The sequence below is a fragment of the Corvus kubaryi genome, unplaced genomic scaffold, assembly GCF_017639235.1.
Source record: "Corvus kubaryi isolate FWS band 111438036 unplaced genomic scaffold, C.kubaryi_AGA036_p1.0 37391, whole genome shotgun sequence".
In the NCBI taxonomy this organism is placed as follows: domain Eukaryota; kingdom Metazoa; phylum Chordata; class Aves; order Passeriformes; family Corvidae; genus Corvus; species Corvus kubaryi.
The window spans coordinates 11418929-11435499 of NW_024581130.1; the positions used below are offsets into that span (position 1 = coordinate 11418929).

A 16571-nucleotide genomic window follows, 5' to 3' on the forward strand; every position below is an offset into this window, starting at 1 on the left:
AGCTGCCTGACCCCTTGAAACACACCTCGGCCAAACTACAGCAGCCAGACTTTTATCACTGACACCACCTCGACCTATTAATGCAGGGGGGAAATAATTCAAATCCAAATTGCTTCTCACTGTTTGTTGCTGTTTGTATCCTGCCAGAGCCACAAGAGCCAATTAAGGCGGTTTCCCTTCGGTCTGCGGTCGGTCAGCTCCAGGCTCTGAGGGCTGCAAGGCAGCATTTACTTGTTCCAAAGCAACTCTTTCCACAGGACTTGGGTTTAGCTAATTGTACCCCTGCTATTGATCTGGAGTTTTACAGAAAGCTTGGCTCCCAGTTGAATGCTCTCAGCAAAATTATGCTCAGGGTTAGCGTGGATCTCACAGAACAATGACCTGGAAGTACTGACAGAGGTTTCAGGTAGCAAAACAGAATCTATTTTAAAAGTAAGTCTCTAGAATGCCTGCACAACGAAAGCAGTAAAAGGTCACTTATCCCCAGCAAATATCACCCCCACACGCTGCTCGGAGATTGGAGACATGAGTGGACTGACAACTCCTGAGCATCATCCAGCAGAGATTTCCTACGGCTCTTCTCCCTGACCAGCGCTTCCCATCACCTCAGGACACAGATTTGTGGGAGGCAGCGCTTGCTGACGGCACCTTATGGGAAACGCTTGTTTTCCCACACCAGGAAAGTGGGAAGAGCAGAGCATCCCGTGGCCACCCAACCCACCGCAGCACACTGAGCCCTCCAAAGCCCTCACAGCTCCAAGGGCTGGGGATGATGTAACACCATCAGACATCTGCCAAATAAATAAGCAAGCTCCAACATGCCTTGCTCCAAACCTGCACAGCAATTTCCATTCCAGAGCAGGAACTTGTACTGGGGTTTAATATTCTCTCCAGTATATCCCTTTCCACAAAGAAAATCTGTGCCTACTGCTCCAGGAACACACGTAATCCTTGTAAGCAGATGTCAGCCTCCAAAGCTGAGAAAATGACTTTGTTCTTGGGGATCAGGGAATTTAAAATGCAAGAAGTTGAAATGTCCTGATGAATTTGGTAACTTAAACCCCGCGAGGAAACACCTGCTCTCTGAACAGCCGCCCGGCTGAACACCCGCCGCTGTTTCATCCATCCATAATTCCACAGGAATGGTCTTTTGCTCACTGACAATCCAGCAGCCATGGCCAGAGAGCTGGGAAAGTGAGGAGGGAGCTGCCAGGAGCGAACAGCCCCAATCCCACAGCAGCTCTCAGACAAAAACTTCCAAGCTGGCGTTGCTTCACAAGGACCCACCAAACCCAACCCGAGTTCCTCCAACCACCCACCCTGGAGCGAAACCAGGTCACCCCAGCAGTGATTTGGGGTCACAGATGCACAGCTGCACCTCCCCTCTCCCAGCAAGCCATGCACAGGAATAGCAGCATCTCCCTGGTTCTTACAGCAGGTAAAGTACGGCTCTGGGATGTCACATGGAAGACAAGGCACGGCCAGAAAAAAAGGCATTTTCATCAAAAAGTCCACAACAATTGGATGTAGTCATTTTCTCAGAGATCTGCTTGGTAGAGTCCCGTGGGATAAAGCCCTGGATGAAAGAAGGGTCCATGAAACCTGGTTAATACTCCAGGCTCACCTCCTCCAAGCAGGAAGGCAGGTAAGAACTCCAGGAGACCTGTGTGGACGAACAAGGAGCTCCTGGAAAAACTCAAACACACAAAGGAGGCCTACAGAGGATGAAAGCAGGGACAGGTAACCTGGGAGAGAGATTCTCCCAGCAACCAGGTTGGACAGGGCTTGGTGCTGGTCTATGGAAGGTGTCCCTGCCTAGAGCAGGGGATTAGAGTGAGGTGGGATTTAAGGTCCCTCCCAACCCAACCCATTCTGTTTCTTGTGCTGGTTGCTGCTTTGCCTCAGCAGAGCTGGGTTTTCAGGAAAGAAATCAGACAAAAGGAACAAACAACAAACAGCTGAACACAGGGTGTCCCACACACCTTGTGGAGCCAGGAGGGCTTGGCACAAGAGGGACTGCATCTATAGGGAGCTCAGGACAGACAGCAGCAGATTAAAAACACTTCTGGGAAATTTTATCCTGCGAAGGATATGGAGATCAGCCTGGAAGTTTTAATTCCTGCTGGCTTGAGTCCTAGTGATGGGCAGAGCTGTCGCTCCGCCGCGATTAAATCTGCGCTGATACCCAGGGCCGGGCCGGGCGCTTCCCCTTCCCACCACCCCCGGAGGGGTGTGGAAAGCCCCGGGGAGAGGCTGTGCTGGCCCTGAGCCAGGCTCGGGATGCAGCAGCTCCACAGAGCCTCCACCACCATGTGCTCAGCACAGACGGGCTCTGCAAGGACGCTCGCACCCAGCACCGGCAGCTGCCACATGTACCCAAGCCCTTCTCCCAGCCCGCAAAATCCTTCTCCCAGCCCCTGCTCCATCACAGATGTCTGCCCCCAAGCAGCTCTCTCGGACGTGAGGCATCTCCCTCTCTTGCCTGGCTGGGGCTGAAGAGCTCACGTGATGGACACACGGCTCATGAGCCAGACCACCAAGTCCCCAGGAGACGCAGATCCAAGTCCCCAGGAGACGCAGATCCCAGGCTCCCCAAACTGACAGCAACAACCATCCTTCTTCCCCGTCCTTGAGTCCCTCTTGGGACAAAACTGGGGCAGGGGCAGCCCACTGCCGCCAGCACTGCCAGGAACCAACCGTGCTGCAGGTGAGGCAGGAGCTGCCCTGTAATTAACACTGCACCAGAGCCCTCACAGGGAAAGAGACCAAGACCAGATTAGGCAGACAAGCTCAGCTCTAAGAGCTCCTAAGCTTAGCTTCCTCAAAACTGTACTTCAGTAGTATGTGTTTAACACAGACCTCAGGCTATGCAGAGTTTTTAATGCATCTCTTGAAAGGTGAGCACAAAAACAAACGAAAGTGCTGCTAAAACAACTCCATTTTCCCATGTAAACTAAGGGAAGCTCAGCTAGGAGGGCTGCAAAGAGTTTGTATTTTGTGTGAGAAAAACCTGTGATATCCAACTACCCCCAGGTCAGAGCTCTGATGTTTTCTCCCCCCAGGAGCTCCAGACTTCTCAGGGACCTGTTTTGTCTTATCTACAAAAGCCTTTTCTTCCCTTTCGCTGTTCTGGAAGCTCACAGCATCCCCAACAACTGCCATAAATCCCCAGTCCTTTTTCCGATTTAAGCGTGGCTGCAACAGCCCGGTGTCATCAGGCAGTACTTACCCTGGAAAACATGTAACTCCAATTCAACAATCCTATTACATATGCTCCCAGCATTTGTTCAGGAGAGCTTTAGCTCTTAGCTCTCCATTGCTTTATCTCTTTCTGCGTTTGCCAGGGCAGAAATTATCTCAGGCTATAAACAGGTCATATCCAAATGCTTCTCCTATCTTTGCTGCAAATCTGGGAAGAAAAGGTCACAGAGCTGCTGTGCACTGTCCAGCTCCCTCAGCGCTCACCAGGCCCCTCTGGAGTGCCATGGGAAGAGCTGGCTGTCCCAGCTCCCCAGCATCCCATCTCCTAGCATCCCACCTCTAAGCCATCTGCCAAAAACACAGCCTGTCCCATCAAGGGGTCCCTCCCAACAGTGCAGGGAGGGGGAACCCCTGTCACACTCCCAAGGATCGTGGTGGCTTCAGAGGTGACAGAACTGGCAGGCGGAAGGGCAGAGAGCCCATCCAGAGCAGAGATGGCAAAAGACTAAATAAGAAAGCAAGAAACATGGGCATGGATGGAAAACCCCACCCTTCTATCTCAGTGACTTGCCCTAAAGCCTGTGGCTGGGCTGGGAGGGTAGATCCAGCCCCGACTGCCTCGCTGCTGGCAGGGGGACTCGTCCCATCCTGCTCTCTTCTGCCTCTGATCCCCCAAACCCCACAGCCCAGGTGCCCCTGGCCCTTCCTGTGCCCTACTCTATCTCCCTGACTTTGTCAGCAAACTGAGCCACCACCGAGCCATCCCCATGTCTCAGCAACACACCCACCACCTCTTGCATAAAAAAATAAAATAAATTAGAGCTAAACCACTTGTGCCTCATTTATTCCAGGAGTGCTGTTCCCACAGGCCTGTATCCATGAGATACGTGTGCAGTGCCTGAATCACTGTCTCCTCCATCTAACACTGACACCCAGTTTTAGGGCTGTGTTCCCATCCACCTGCCAGGTACCTCCCTCCCCCTGTGCTCTTGCCCAACACCTGTCTCTTACCTCACATCACACCTCCAACACACTCCTGTCAACTCATGGTTTAGTGACTCTTAGCAAGTCCAAACCCCAGCTGTCTTTGCCAGCAAGACACTTCTATCTCCGTGAGAACATCAGCCTGGCTTCCAGGATTCCTGCTCCCAGAAAGTCTGGGACAGCCCACGGAGCAGGCAGCGCTCTCGAGAAACAACCGTGAGGGCAACAGTGGCACTTCCAGAGCCTTTAGGCTCATCCTGCAGCAGCTCCACTCAAGGAGCACAACTGGGATGGACGTGCAGAGGAAAGGAAGGATTAAGATAAATGGCTGTGCAGACATGTCAGTAAAATCACGCCGCCCAAACCCACAGCAACTGAGTTACGGAGCATTAAAAAGTCATTTTAAAAAATAAAATCACCCTGATACTCAAGAATGCAATGTTTCTTTTCTTTCCTGGAAAACACGCCAAGGGAAACAGAGAACAGGTCACAGGCAGCCCCAGCCATGCTCCGCCAGCACCACTAAAGCTGCTCACAGGAGTCTCTCCTGTTTGCTCCAGCAGTCTCTAAGGACAATTGCTGCTCTGGCTTCCAAGGGGAGCAGCCCACCTCACCTTGGGAGCACAGCATCCAACCCCACAAGGAGCCATTCCCGGTAACAACACCGGAGTTTCACTCACTACATCACCCTACAGGGAAAAAAAACCCCTACAATATGCCTGGGAATGATCCCAGCTGTTTCCTCTGGAAAACATCTTCTCCCCACCCTTGGCAGCACCCTGAACTCCTCTGGCTGTGCTGTTTGGCTCTGCCCCCATGGTCAGACCCCGAGGTGTGGCTGCTGCAGCCCCTCACCCCTGACCCACCACTTCCAACATCCGTTTCTCCTCCCTCTCTCCCTCTTCCATCTGGCCCTTTCCCACCAGCCAACAAGCCCAGCCTTTGTCTTTCCCTCCAGGCAGCTCTGATCCCTGTGCCCTCTCCCCAGCCTGCTCCCCCTGCTCCCCACGGCATTGTGGCATCCTAAAACTGCAAAGTTTAGGAATATGTAAGAGTTTCTGGAGGGAAAAATTTAAAAAATAGCCCTTGAGTGTGCGCTGGGCATTTTTTTTTCCAACAGAGCTTACACCTGACTGCAGGCACCAGTGACTGTGGACACACTCCTCGCCTGTCATCCAGCTCACCCCACACCACCTGCCTTCCCCATGGAAAACCTGGACTGGGGTCTTTGCCTCCAGTTTCTGTTCTGCAAGCAACTCTGCAGAGCAACACAGCCTTGCAGAAATGTGTCCTGGCCCAGCAGGCTCCTCTGCCCTCACAGCACCGTGCGTTTGCTTCCACAGGAACCTCTGGAAGAGCCCCTCTCCAGGAGGTGCCCGGACACAGCGCCGCAGGTGCAGATCAAACAGATCAAAGAGGGAAGCCTCCCCTCTGCTTTCACTTGAGCTTTGCCTTCAAATCAGCCTCTCTGATGTGCTGCTTCTCTTTCATTACTGCTCCTTTTGCCTCCTGGTCCTGGCCACAGCTCTGGGCCTTCGATTTTACGCCATCAGCTCCATCACCAGGAATATTTTATCAGTGCCTGCCTAGCTCTTCTCTTCCCTCAGACTCACTCCTTGCACCTGCTCCTCCCAAGACACTTTTTCCCAGTCCAGGTGATGGCTTTCTTCGTGGCAGGGCTGTGAGACCAGAGCTGTTACAGGGCTGAGCACATCTCCTGTGGCAAGCCCCCACTCTGGGAACAGCGCAACAGCACGCAGGAAGGTGGCAATCTGCACCAGATCTCTGTTTATACACATACACACACACAAAAATGCTGCTAAGTGCTTTTTGAGAGGGAGGTGGGACCAGAGAGCTCCTCTAACCTACACAATCCTACCATTCTGTCAGTTTCTCGTAAACAAAATAATCCAGGCTGGAGCTGGAAGCGGCTGCTCACTTGACAGCACAGCAGAGAGGTCTTGCAGCTCCGAGTCCCCTCTGCTGTGGCATTTCACTTCTCAAATCAATCACCACTCAGACAGGACATCAAAGGTCACTTTCTAGTGCTCTACCTCTGGAAATCCTCCAGTAAGGAAGGAGGTAATTGCACCAGCTTAAGGCTCAGGAACATCACCACAGTGTAACACGCTGTTCCTGTAGCACCTGGAAGAACTGGATAGAGAAACCACCAGTGAAAGTCCCCACTGCCCAAAAAATACTTCGTGCTTTTCCCTTTCCCCAGTGCTTTTTGACAGGGGAAGGAGGGCTGATTTCTGGAGTTAGGCTATTTAAATTCAATCTTTAATTTTACTTGGCAGCCTGTTCCCAGCCCAAAGACGTCCATGCCTTCCACTGGCATTTTCCAAAGGAGCAATTGTGCCCCTGGAAAGCAGGGAGCTCTCAGCACCAGTAAGAGAGAGACGATGTTTAGTTTGACAATGAGACTGTCAGTGGGCTCTGAAATGTCACTCCCACACCTCGCAGATGCAGTTGGCTCATCCCTTTTTTCAGAGAAATGTACTGGAGCTCCTTTTGTAGCTGATACAAAATGTTTCACCAGGCTGAAGCTTTATTTTGGAAAAAAAACCCTCTTCTTCCCTTTCCATTGAAAGGCATTTTAATTAATTCTCTTGAACATATTTAAACTGTTCCATCCTTTCCAAAGATGCTTTTCCAGGGACAAACCATGTCCTTAAGTAAAACCCATATGGCACCAAGCTCAACTAAAAAAGCCCCAAAACAACACAAAAAAGCTAACTGATTTCAAGAAGGTGGATCTTCCACCTATCATCATTCCTGTCCCTGACTTTGCCAAAACTTGTATCTGTGAATAACTCTGGAAGGATTACCAGGACAAATGTTTGTATAATGGCAGCCTGACAGTGTGACTTGTTTTGAAACAAGCATCTAAGATAAATCACAACTGGAATGACAGGAAAAAAAACCAAGCAAGAGGAGACACCAAAAACTTGTGGGAGAAGGATAACACAAGTTCCACAGAGTTCTGGTATTTTATCTTACAGTGAGCCCATCACTTCAGTACCAAAAATAATCTATTTGATGAGCTTTTCTTCTTAGCATCAATTTTCAATCCATATAAAAACAGTCCCAAAAAGCCTCAACCACCACCACCGCATGCTTCACATCTCTTCACCCCTTCACACTTCTTGCTCCTCTCTGGCCAAATGCAGGTGGAAAAGAAGGAAAGCCCTACAAAGCAGCTCAACTTCACTGTATCCTGAATATATGAAAATGTGGATGTAGAAAGCAAAATTTATCCCTGAGTTAATATTTCACTCAGAAACAAAGCTTTGATTTTTATCCTGTGGCAACTCAACCTCCCTTCCTTGTGAGTCCTGACTTCGAACTTCGTGGAAATTGGACTGGGCTGTGACATTTTCCAAGGGCCCATATCTATACATCCCTGTGGGTGTGTGGCTCTTCAACCTCATCAGCTAAACACACCAGATTTGTCTCTTAGGGTCGGAACAACACTATTTGCTCTCTGTTCCATCACACAAAGTTTAAAAGTGAACTCGCCTGGGTTGGTTATTTGTCTTAAAACTGAGGCGATGATCACTTCATCACTGGCAGTAAAATCAGCTTGTCCTTAGAACTCGTCACAGCTCTGTAAATTGCTCTTCTGTTTCCACAGGAAGCTGAATTTTCTTCCTGGAGACAACTGGCTATATACAAATATTCTCTGTATATAAATCAAAATCAGCCCATGAATTGGTTGCTGATGTTTGGTTGGAGCAAGGACGACAAGCACACCCCACACCAAACCCTGTGCAGTTGTTCTCCTCCATTACACAAACACTTGGCAGGCTTCCAGTGCAAAATTTATGCACTAAAAATTAGCTCTCACAATTGCAATCAATTGCAACAATCAAGCATAAGTAATTCCAGGGAAAGGGGGAAAAAAAGAGGTGAGCATGGCAAACAATGCCAGAGCACTGCAGCGGTTCCTCCACGGATCCATCCTTGTGTCCCAGCAGAGTTTTCCTGCCCAGCAGAGTTTTCCTGCACACACAGCCCCTAACCACAGCAATTTCTCACAGGCAGCTTCCTCCTGCCACACTCCAGAACTTTTCCCTGTCATCTGCCTTTTGGGACACTCTCCCCATCTCAGGGAACGTTGCTGGGAAGAGACCCTGGAGACTCTGCAGTGGAGAGGATGCCCAGGGAGGGGAGGTACAGCTCTGCAGGTCCCCAAGGAGCCACAGGGCTCAGGGACAGCACAATCCTGGCTCTGTAGGTTCTTGCCAGGCTGAACCCCATCTCCAGCTCTGTCTGTGCGTTCCAAGAGGGACAGGCATGGATGGGGCTCCAAAGTCCCCATCACAATGTGCACAGCATCACTTTACAAACAGGAGCCCTATATTTTCTCCTCGTGGTGTGGAGAGGGGTTGGGGTTAAAAGCCACCTTAGCAACCACCCCAAGGCATCAGGAGGAGCCCTTAGAAAGAGATTTTCGTGGGGTTTAAGGCAAGTCCACAGTGCTTTGGTTCATAAACCACTTTTTACCCTCCCGTGTGACGTACTCGGCACACACAGGCCTGGTGCCGTGCCAGAGCACAGGTTTGTGCAGGGCTTTTTCCCCCCTTGAAACAACAACTCATGAAACTCCTAATAAATGTTACATTGTTTGGAACGAGAGGGAGAAAATGTATATAAACTCCTGGCAACCAAACACATATGGCAGGAATATGCTGGAGAATACAGAATGCTCCAGAGAACACAAGTAATTACAAGCCCTCCCTGGGTAATTGAGTGTAAATATTACAGCTGATGGCTTCTCCTCTCCCACATACAAATAAATAAATATCTGTCCCCCGCCTTAATCCAGGCTGTCCTCTGTCTCCTTATACCAACAATCTACGTAACTTCTGGCCCCTGAGAACCTACATCTTGCATGTCATCACACATTAAAACTCAATTACCTGCCACTGTTTTCAGTCCCTTCTGGGGCCTGGGTTGGATTTTTATTTTAAGCAAGTCGCAGCTGTATTATAAAGGAGTAGAGATAGATAAACAAGCAGATGGTGTCAGGGGCACATTTTAGTTTTCCAAGGAGTACAAGAAGCTTGCAGGGTACAGCCTGATCAAACCAGCAAAGCCCTTGGTACCACAGAACTGTCTCCTTTTCTCAGTTCCCAATAGCAGATGCTCTTCTGACCCACACCTATCCCACCAAAGACAAAACCAAGCATCTACTCATCCTTCTTTGTATCACCTAAAAGCTACTTTAAACCCAAGCACACTGAGAACACTTGGGATTATTTCATGTTTTATAAGAGAGTGTTTACACTTCCAATGCAACTGCAAATGATAAAAGTTATGCACAAAATGCAGGGGCAAAGTCAAGTTATCTGAAATTCCTCATTTTGAATTTGCATCAAGAACAAAAAACATTTAAGGAAAGATTTTTAAAATATATATGAGCTACATGGGATAGCTTTAAATATTGCAAAAACTGGAGATGGCTAGAGGAAAGGATCTGGAGGAAAATGAAGCTGATCATCAGGAATGGTGGATGTGACAACACGCCAGGCTGCAGAACACCCTCCAAAAGCAATGGAAAGACAATCTGCAAAAAAAGCTTTGCCACAGCAGCAGATGACCACTGAACGCATCTCTGTAAGTCCCACAGTGCTATGGAAATGCAGTGATATCCCAAACACAGGAATCTTCTTAGACTGGAGACACAGGGAAAAGCAAACGGCCACAATCCAAAAGAATCTTAAAATATTTCCTGTGCTGACTATCACAAAAACAAACAGCAGCAGAGACTCGTGCTGCCGTGTTCCCAGAAAGGAGAGCTCTCCTGGAGTGGCTGCCCTACTCCTCAGGAGGGACCCGTGGTGCCAGGCTGCTCCAGGGGCACAGGGGCCAGCAGCAGCCTCTTCAGCAGGAAATTCCAGCCCTGGCATGGCCAGCCTGGCACCACCCGTGTGCCCAGGCAGGTGGCTGCCCAGATAACAGGCATAAACACACTCACGCACGTGGGCACACAGGAGCAGCACCTGGGCTCCAAAGCATTTCCCTCAGCACAAAAACACCGCAGGAATTCCTCTCCTGTCTCAAACAGCATCACTCATGCAGAGTCAATCCACCCCTGGTTATTTCTGTCCCATCCCACCAGAGACAGCACTGCGGCCTCTAAGCGCCCTGGGCGACCCCAGAGCCATGTCCGGAGGTTCAGAGAGGCTCTGCCACCCTGGGAGGAGCTATTTTTGGAGAGCTCTCTGGTTGCTAGGGCAAACTCCCAGAGATGCACACCATCCTCCAGGCAGGGGCTGGTGTGCCAGTCAGGAGAGGGGGAAGGAGTTGAGAGGAGCGATGACTAAGCAGGGGAACGTGAGAAACCAAACAAAATGCCAGGCTGGGGAGAAAAACATGGCCACGGCTCCCATCAGCGCTCAGCTGAACTCCTACGTGAAACGAGCCTGGTTGGACTGAGCCAACAGAGCCAGATCGGACTCAAAGAAATTTCCAAAGGCTGTACGAGGCCTCCTGCTGCCCCCCAGGCAGGATGAGCTCCGTCCAAACACCAGCTCTGAGCCAGAGCATGTGTTCCTACAGCTCTCCTGGACCCCTGCTCCCGGTGCTTTACACCAGCGAGTCAGAAAGGCAGACAGAAAGGAAGCACTCAGCCCTCAACTGCACACCAAGGCTCCTGCAAAATTAGGAAATCGCTCCAGATGCTCAAACCCCCCCCCAAATAAGTGATGGACCAGATTTCTAGGAGCTGTATGCATGGACAGCTTCTCATTTTCAAAATTACTGGAGCCTTGGTTTACAGCAGCCTCTTACACATCTGGATGGTCTTACGTAGTTTACAAAAGACCACAACAGTTTTCTATCCCCTTCTCTCTTGTTTTGAGCTTTCAGCTCAAAAAGTATCTTTAGAAAGTTAACAGGGAAAAGGTGGTAAAGAGAGGATGAAGTTGGGGGGGGCTATAACCTCTGTTCCCTTTTTTCCACAAACAGTGAAGAGACTCATACAATAATCTCACTTGGGCTTCTAAATAACTGAGTTTTGGAAAATGGGGTTTAAACACCACTGAAACCTAAGACCATAAAGAGAAAAACATATGTGCACATGGACTTAAGAAAGCAAACAGCTTTTCGAAACAGAACTCCTCTGACATACTCCTAAAGAAAGTGGTTTTTATTTAAACCATCATCAGCTGAAGGGCAGGAGAAGGACTCCAGCACATGTCAGCAAGAACTCCCACTTCACACGGGCAAAAACATTGGCACTGAAGTAAACTAATCGCTTCCTAAGGTGCTAAAATGCCATTATAAATTACAACATATATATATATAGATGTCCATGTGATATTTGTACGAGAACACATCCCTCTATCACAATTTAGGGCTTTTTTAAAATAACTTCAGGAGATAATTTTGTCATAGGACAACACCCCTGTACAGAAAAGACTTAGGGGGGAAGACACACTCTAATCCAAGTGAAATCCCCCACAGTAAGGAGACCCAGCCTTACTGACAGAGATCCTTGAAGGTCTCTTCCAACCCTGATGATTCCGTGATTCCCTTCTCCACTTCCCACTAGAGGAAATAGAGGTTAATAAATATTGGGAAGGAGCATGCCTGTAGCATGACTACGATACGTAAGTGGTTGGCAGTTTCCTGGAGCACCAGGAAGCCTAGGGGGAGAACACAAAATGCATGATTAGGGAAGGAGGGTGGAAGGTACCAGGAGGTCTGAGGTACTTTGGGTGAGATACATACACAGGCTCACCCCATCTCCTGACAAGCCCTCTGAGTGTAAAAGGAACTTTAATCTGCCTCAGACCTACATAAACAAAGATCATAGAAACAACTGCCTATAGGAGCCTGGGAAAGAGGCATTCTGGTATCAGCTTTCACTGTGCAGCTTCATGCTGGAGAGGAGGAAGGAGATGGGAGAAGGAAGCAAAGGAAGCACGCTCAGCACCACGGTGGGACACGAACAGGCCTGTTTCCTTTGTGCTCTGGGTCATCAGGATAATTAATCCCTCTACAGCAGCCACTGACCCGTGTCAGGCAGCACAGATAACCAGGACCCAGCTTCTCCGGGACCTGCTCCATGCTGCAGGGCATGCTCTGGGGACAGAGCCTGCCACTGGCACTCGAGCAGCACCATGCCAAGGTGAGGGGACAGAGGGAGGGACAGCAGCAGCCCATGCCAGCCTTGGAGCCCAGCACATCTGGGAGCGAGGAGGAGGCCCAGTGCCTGAGGCACAGCTGCCCCGGGACCCTGGGTCGCCCCACTCAGACACCGCATGCGCCCCTGGAAGAGCACTGGAGTTGATGGAAAGGTCAGCCTGAGCTGCTGCACTTCTGTTTCCAGCCCTCCTCCCTGAGCTGCACAGTTTCTAAATTAATCTGGGTCTTTGGGCTTGTCGGCTTTTATTGCCATTTCTTAGGGAAAAGCCCGGCTTCCATGCCAGGGCCTGCATGGCTGAAATCCCCAGACAAGTTCACTGAGTGCTTTTTGCAGTTTGCCTTTGCCCTCACTCAACCCGGTCTGCTCCCTTAAGTGTCTCCTAAAAAGCTAAGGAAGGAAATGCGCTTAGTCTCCTCCTCATTCCCCACTCCCTGGAGCATTTTAATCAGGAGGCGGCCGCCTGCTCCCCCCGGGAACAGCCCTGCTTTGTAGGATTGTGCTCCACAGGTCACACCAGGGGGTCAGCCTGCACCAATCCCCCCTCCCCAAATCCTGACCTTCCAACTTGAGGATGCCAGAGGGCAAGAAATCCTGCTTCTGTGCAACAAGGCATTGTTAAAGGGAAAATTCCTATTTTTCTTTTTTTTTTCTAAATCCTTTACAAGTCTGGAAGAATTGGGATTGTTCAGCCTGCAGAAGAGAAGGCTTCGGGGTGACCTAATTGCAGCCCTCCAGGACCTGAAGGAGCTACAAGAAAAATGGAGAGAGACTGTTTAAAAGGGCCTGGAGTGACAGGCCAAGGGGGAATGGCTTCCCACTGCCAGAGGGCAGGGATGGATGGGATATGAGGAAGGAATTGTTCCCTGGGAAGGTGGGCAGGCCCTGGCACAGGGTGCCCAGAGCAGCTCTGGCCACCCCTGGATCCCTGGCAGTATCCCAGGCCAGGCTGGACATTGGGGCTTGGAGCAGCCTGGGATAGTGGAAGGTGTCCCTTCCCATACCAGGGAGTGGGAATGAATGGGCTTTGAAGTCCCTTCCAACCCAAAGCATTCTGCAACTCCGTGATTCTGTGTGTTTATCGCCCCATAGCACAAATCATCCTATGCCCACCAAAATCAAGCAGAAATTTACTGACCCCTCTCAGACACTGCAGGGGCTGACCCACAGCCTGGAAACCTGCACTGGCCATCCCATCATAGCAGATGATGTGATTCCCTACTTCAGTTGCACTTAAGTGCAGGAGGGGGAAGAAAGAAATAGTAAAAAAAGGCATTTAAGTAATAACTGGAAACTCTGTGTTAAACTAATCAGGGCACTGCACTGGGGCAAGAGAGCATGGAAACCACGCAGGCATGGCCCACCCTGCCCTCCTGGCAGGATCAGCTGCTCAGACCCAACAGCTCACATCTGGCAGTGCTGGCAATTTACAACTGGAAAGCCTTGGAGAGGGCTGATTAATGGCTACACTATGGAATTTCCATGCCTTTGTTTTACACTGGCAGCTTCTGAGTGAGAGAAACCCTGAGGAAAAAGCAGGCAACAGGGCAGTGGGGGCAGGAGAAAGAAGCTCCTCTCAGATGTGCCCAGGGCAAGGAGAATCCTCGGGAGGATGCTCCCCTTCCAGCAGGGCTTCAGCTTTATCAGAAACAAAGCAGGCCCCCACCTTTGCAGGAAATGCTGCAGGTGGGAACTGATCCAGTGACATCCTCCAGAGCCCCAGAGAGCCCTGGGGTCACACAGCACTGACTGCAGAGATCCCATGGCCACAGCACGGATGGGGCAACGCCATCCATCCTCCTTCCATCTCTCCTTCCCCTCCAAAACAGAAAGCTGAGGGCTGTGCAGCAGCTCCAGCACTGCTCCCACCCTCCTCCTGGCACAGTCCTGGTGCCACATGTAGTGGCCAGCAGCCTTTACAGGGGCACACTGTCAGGAGCCACCTCTGCCCCACCAAAGCACACGAGCAGGCCCAAGGACACGCACCTGAATGGGCATGAGACAGTGCCAGCCACGGGAAAATCCCAAATCCTCCATGGGAGGGCAAGCCCAGGGACACACTGGAGAAACCCCATCCTTGCAGGGAGCTCCACTGCTGGAACTACAGTACTGACAAACTTCAGGCATCCAAACCATGAGGTCTACTTCCCACCTGGGGTTTTCTGAGGGGTTTTTTAGTGGGTTGGTTTTTTAACTGCTGCTTGGTCCATGTGACAGATTTTAAGCATGTGAGACTTGAATCCTCATGACTAAAGAGGCAGAGAAAAGGGGGGGATGTGTGGTGGGACACACATGACGCCACAACAGACACCCACACATTTAAGCTATAAAAACCTAAGAAGAAGGATAGCACACAAGTTTTGTCCCAGAAGTAGCAAAGCCTTATTTTTTTTTCTTTCTTGAAAACACCTCAGGCACTGAAGAAACAAAAAAATAAAATAGAAGAACGGAGTCATGATCTGACATGTCATTTGTACTTACCTTGGCAAGATCTGTTTTCCAGAGGTCTAACAGCTCCTAGGTGAGCACAGCAGCTCTGGAGGGACAGGGCTTGGCAGCGCTGCCTGCAGAGATCCCTGGAAACCAGTGGGGCTGGGTTTTCCCTCTGGGTAGTCCCATCGACAACAGACTTCAGCCTTCACGGTTCCTCCGCTTGGCTTCTCCGTGGTGAAGGGTCTGGAGAGGAGTCGCCATGGGACACAGAAGGAGCCTCTCGAGGAGCTGCCTGCACAGAGAGCAAACACGGGGCTGACACGGAACCCACGGGCCAGGGTTTAGGCAGCGTTCATGACTGGTGCTCAACATGAAGGAGAGCTCGCCATGGAAACTGCAAGGAACTGGCTGCTTTGAGGCACAGAGCCCACGTTCCAGTGAGAGCTGCTCACAGGCAAACATTTGAACTGCACTCGAGGCTTTCCATTGCCATGTGCTCCTCAGAAGACGGCCAGTCCCACCCAGAGGCTACAGCACGCTTCCGAACAAAGACATCTGGAATTGTTCCTCCCTACAGCTCCAGCCAGGTGACATGAAGGAATGCATCCTCCACTGTAGGGTTTGGAGGGGAATCCCCAAGGGACCGAGGAGGCCTTAGCAGGCTGCCAGCCCATATCAGCTCCCGAACTGCGGAGCCTCCAGGACCGGTCCCAGTCCTGCCGAGCCTGCGGTGAGTGGAGCAACCCACTAATCCAATTAGGCTGTCTAGAGACATAAACCGAAAGGAAAGGGGAAGGAAGGGAAAAGGAACCGGAAAAAAGCTCTGCCTAAAGCAGAGCATATCCTCATTACTGCCCCAACCTGCAGCTGCAAGCAGGAGCTCAGCCAGGAGCCAGCGCCTGGGAGAGAGGGACAGCACCCTGAGGGGAGCCCAGCCACCAAGCACAGGAGCTGCCCACTGCTGCATGGAGCCCAGGCATGAGGAGACAGCCCTTCCTAACCAGCTTGCTCAGGAAAGCTTGGAATGGTGACTCCAGCCTGTCCCAGCTGCTTCCCGGGCTTCTGTCACACCACATTCAGCACTACCAGGTATTCTGAGGAGCACAGTATCCAAAAACCACGTGGCTGCAACAGGACCAGGGGAGGGACTTGATGATCCTCACAAGTCCCTCCCAACTCCAGATATTCCATGATTCTATGATCATTCCTTCTGAACACGGATGGCCGAGGCTGCTCCTGGGAGCCCTCCCTCAGAGTGCCTGTTCCCTTCTGCCCATCCCACCGGGTGCCCAGCTCCAAAGAACATCCATCCCACGGATGCCTCGCATCACACATAAACATGAACAAGTCCAGGAGAAAGGACCCATGCAGCTCCAAAGGTCAGAGCCCCCAGGAAGAGAAAGGAAGCGCAATTTGGGAAAAACCCCACCATGGCAGAAGGGGATTTCTGGGTAAAACAAGTGTTTAACTTCACATGCCTAAGAAATGAGCATGGCCAAAGCACTAAAAACATGTCTTAGGAAACTTTCTGGCTGGACTCTGGCTTCTGCTGAGACAGGAGGTAATGACGGACTCAAACCCAGAGCAGGAGATCGCAGCCACCGACAGATTTGATTGTGGTGCAAAAGCTCAAAAGCACAAAACCATCACCTCAGCTCCCATGCTGGAAGCTCAAACAGCATCATCTGGGAGCTGGGAAAACAACAAAATTAAAGAAAAAAGCCTTATAAATGCCATTGCTCTGGAAAATTAGAATCCTTAACAGGAAAGTAAACATAAGGCTTGTTCTATATGATGA

General features: G+C 50.6%; 1 protein-coding gene across 2 annotated transcripts in view; it reads right to left on the reverse strand.

Annotated features, from left to right (window-relative positions):
• Window positions 1-14970, reverse strand: part of TIAM1 (TIAM Rac1 associated GEF 1) — a 127749-nt gene extending 112779 nt beyond the window's left edge. Inside the window, exon 1 of one of the 2 annotated variants that reach the window (XM_042038073.1) lies at window positions 14822-14970. The gene's annotated coding sequence lies outside the window, so the exon portion shown is untranslated. The remainder of the gene's footprint in view (window positions 1-14821) is intronic. The other variant, XM_042038071.1, reaches the window with a different exon arrangement.
• Between the last annotated feature and the right edge of the window lie 1601 nt (window positions 14971-16571).